This window comes from Furipterus horrens, unplaced genomic scaffold (assembly GCF_987537825.1).
Source record: "Furipterus horrens unplaced genomic scaffold, mFurHor1.1.pri manual_scaffold_8, whole genome shotgun sequence".
NCBI lineage: Eukaryota > Metazoa > Chordata > Mammalia > Chiroptera > Furipteridae > Furipterus > Furipterus horrens.
Window position 1 is genome coordinate 45,247,948 of NW_028327178.1, and position 3,099 is coordinate 45,251,046.

The 3,099-nt window shown below is 40.2% G+C and overlaps 1 pseudogene; it reads right to left on the reverse strand.

Annotated features, from left to right (window-relative positions):
- Positions 1-1,061: 1,061 nt before the first annotated feature.
- On the reverse strand, positions 1,062-2,278 carry LOC150002842 (ubiquitin-conjugating enzyme E2 Q2-like; annotated as a pseudogene).
- Positions 2,279-3,099: the final 821 nt, after the last annotated feature.

Genomic DNA, 3,099 nt, shown 5'->3' on the forward strand with positions numbered 1-3,099 from the left:
TTTAACAATTTATTGTGCAGGTTTCCTGTTATTATTTTGGCCATACCATAAAATGGTTTTAATATGAAAAGGACACTGTGATTTAGAAGATCTTAAAAATTTCTAAGCCAATATTAAATTAGACTTTGCTGCCTCTAAAAGGAACAATCATACTGCAAATCCTTGTAATGCATGAGATCATCACGGAAAAGTTACCCTAAAGTCGTAACCTCAGTAGCTTGATACTGACATACCTGCTTAACAGATTTCATTTTTCAAGAAACAGAGATGATAAGGACTGGCCAGTATGTGTAGTTATCAAGAAAAATACAATAAAGGCTGCTCAGACCAAGAAACCTAAAATGAGCCCAATGAGAAGGCCATGACTTATACAGGGTGTCAGTTGACAGATGATCCACTAAAATCGTCGGCAGCCGTCCGTCTCGAGAGACGATGGTGTAGCTTCTTAAGAGTCTATCTGCACCGCCGAGAATGGCTGTGCAGTCCGACTCGGGAGTGACACGGTATCTGTCTCCTCCCATGTTGAATCGACATCTTGCGATGACGCTGGAGTGTCCTCTCCAGTGAAGCTGAAGCTACAGAGCCTGGGCAGGGTGATATGGAGGGTCTGCTGTTGCCCATGCAGCAGACCCCCCCTCTCTTCGCAGCTGAAGGGTCCAAGGGAAAGACGAAGTCAATACAGCTTGGCTTCAGGTGCGCCGCAGGAGTTGCCGGTATTGACTACAACGTCAAACCGCCTTAGGGACTCCGGCTCCGGATTTTCTGTCGGGGTTTACTCCCTTAGCCTTTCCCCTGAAGAGGTATGCCGCAAGGCAGCGGAGGTTTTTTGGAATCAGAGTTTTCCTTCTCTGATGTGCCCTGACTGGAAGATCGAACCAGCGACACTTAGCTCGCAGGCCGATGCTCAATCCACTGAGCCAAACCAGCCAGGGCAATCCACTAAAATACCTGTGAGCTAACCTCTTAGGTAGTGCTGCTATAGGGGCATTCAAAGATGTATGCACATTAGAAAGGTTTTCTTTAAAGCAACACTGGGTCCAAACACAGAACAGTCAAAATATCTAGCCATCTTCCTTTGAAGGGGTGTACCAGCCATTTTTCTTATGTATCTGTACAATGGAATTATAAGATTGTTGGGCTCTTGCTACATTATATTGATTCTTGTTTGCTCCAAACAGCACTTTAGCTTTGCCTTTGTCTAAGGTGGCACTGACTTGCATGATGACTGATTCTATCCAGTAGGCACTATTCCAGCCCTGTTTTGTGAGAAGTTCCATATATAACACAACACCACCTAACATATACCCTCCTGGTAGAACAGGTAATACCCCTCAAACAAATGGAAGATCAAATGGAAAGTTTTACTTAAAAGAGAAGTTAAGCAAAATATATTCTATGCCTTCTTTTTCTTTTAAGATCTGAGGATCACTGTGCAAAGGACCATCAGGATCAACCTTCTGAAGTTTAACATGCCAGTCATGTAAACTGTCATTTATGATTTCCAGTGAATGAATCCCTGTTTTATAACTCTATGACCTGTATATGTCCCTGAGCTCTTTCATAAGTTTATTTGAAGCTTGCACAGACTCAGACACCACACCATTTAGATGGTCTTGCCTTTGAGTCTTCCTAATTTTCTCTAATATTGCCAAATTTTCTTTTTCAATTCCTTCATCTTCTGACTCTTTCCACTAATAGGCTGCTCTTCATTCATCTCATAGTGATCCAAACACTCTAATAAATCTTCATCTGTCTCCTCCTCTTCTGCAGTCACTTCTGCTGTTGTCCCATTCTGACCCATGGGTCGTGGTTGATCTAGCATCTCAATGTCCAGGTGCCTAGGAAGGTTATATAATCTGCAGAGCTCACATATCAACGACTTCAATTGCTGACAAAGTTAACTATTGTTCTTTTTATCTTTTAGACTTTCTAGCACTGATGTCATATTTGGGTCATCAGAGTCCACAAACCATACTGGTGAAGAAGATGGACGAGATCCTGTGATGTTGCAGTGCAGTATAAGGGCTGAGGCCATGCTACCTGGTGGCTGTACTAGGAACTGGCAATGCAGCTTGTCCAGCTTCCAGCTGAAGATGTGGAACTTCTCATAGCTGTTGTTGAAGATGGACAAAATGAACCTGAGCTCAGCCTTGAACCACCACACCAACATCTTCCCTGCATCTCTGGCGGGGGAGCTGAGCAGCTCTGTGATCAGTGCTAGAAGAGGGCGAGGGCTGTGGCTGGCAGAGGCCTTTGTAACCCATGTAACCTGACCCATTAATTCTTCAGAATGTACTATTTAATTTCCACATATTTGTGAATCCCTCAAATTTCCTTATGTTGCTGATTTCTAATTTAATTCCATTATGGTCAGAGAAAATAGTTTTCATAATTTTAGTCTCTAAATTTACTGAAGCTTGTTTTGTGGCCCACTGTATGGTCTATCTTTGAGAATGTTTAATGTGCACTTCAGAAGAATGTTTATTTTGCTGTTATTGAGAGGAGTGTCTGATGGATATCTGTTAGGTTTAGTTGTTTTTCTCTGTTGCTAATGTCTGTGATTTTGTGTTTATCTTCTGTTTAGTTATTCCATCTATTATGAAAAATAAAGTACTGAAGTCTTTAACTATTGATCAATTGTCCATTTCTCCTTTCAGTTCTGCCAGCTGTGTTTCATCATTTCTGTCTGTGTTTTGGAACTGTGTTCTTAGGTGCATATATGTTAATAATTGTTATATCCTCCTTGTGGACTGACTCTTACATTATCATGAAATATTCATCATTATCTCTAGCAACTGTTTTTATTTTAAAGTCTATTTATTTAGTCTCATATTAATATAGCTACTCCAACTCTCCTAAGATTGCTGTTTGAATGGTATATAGTTCCCATCATTCATCTTCAACCTACTTGTATATTTCAACCTAAAGTGCATTTCTTGTACACAGCATATAGTTGTATCTGTGTTTTTATCCAATCTGATAATCTCTTTCTTTTGATTGCATTAATTATATTTAACATTTTTATTGTAACATTTGAATTTTTACTTGCCATTTCACTTTTTCATTTCTATATGTCTCAGATCTGTTTTGTTCTTCTGT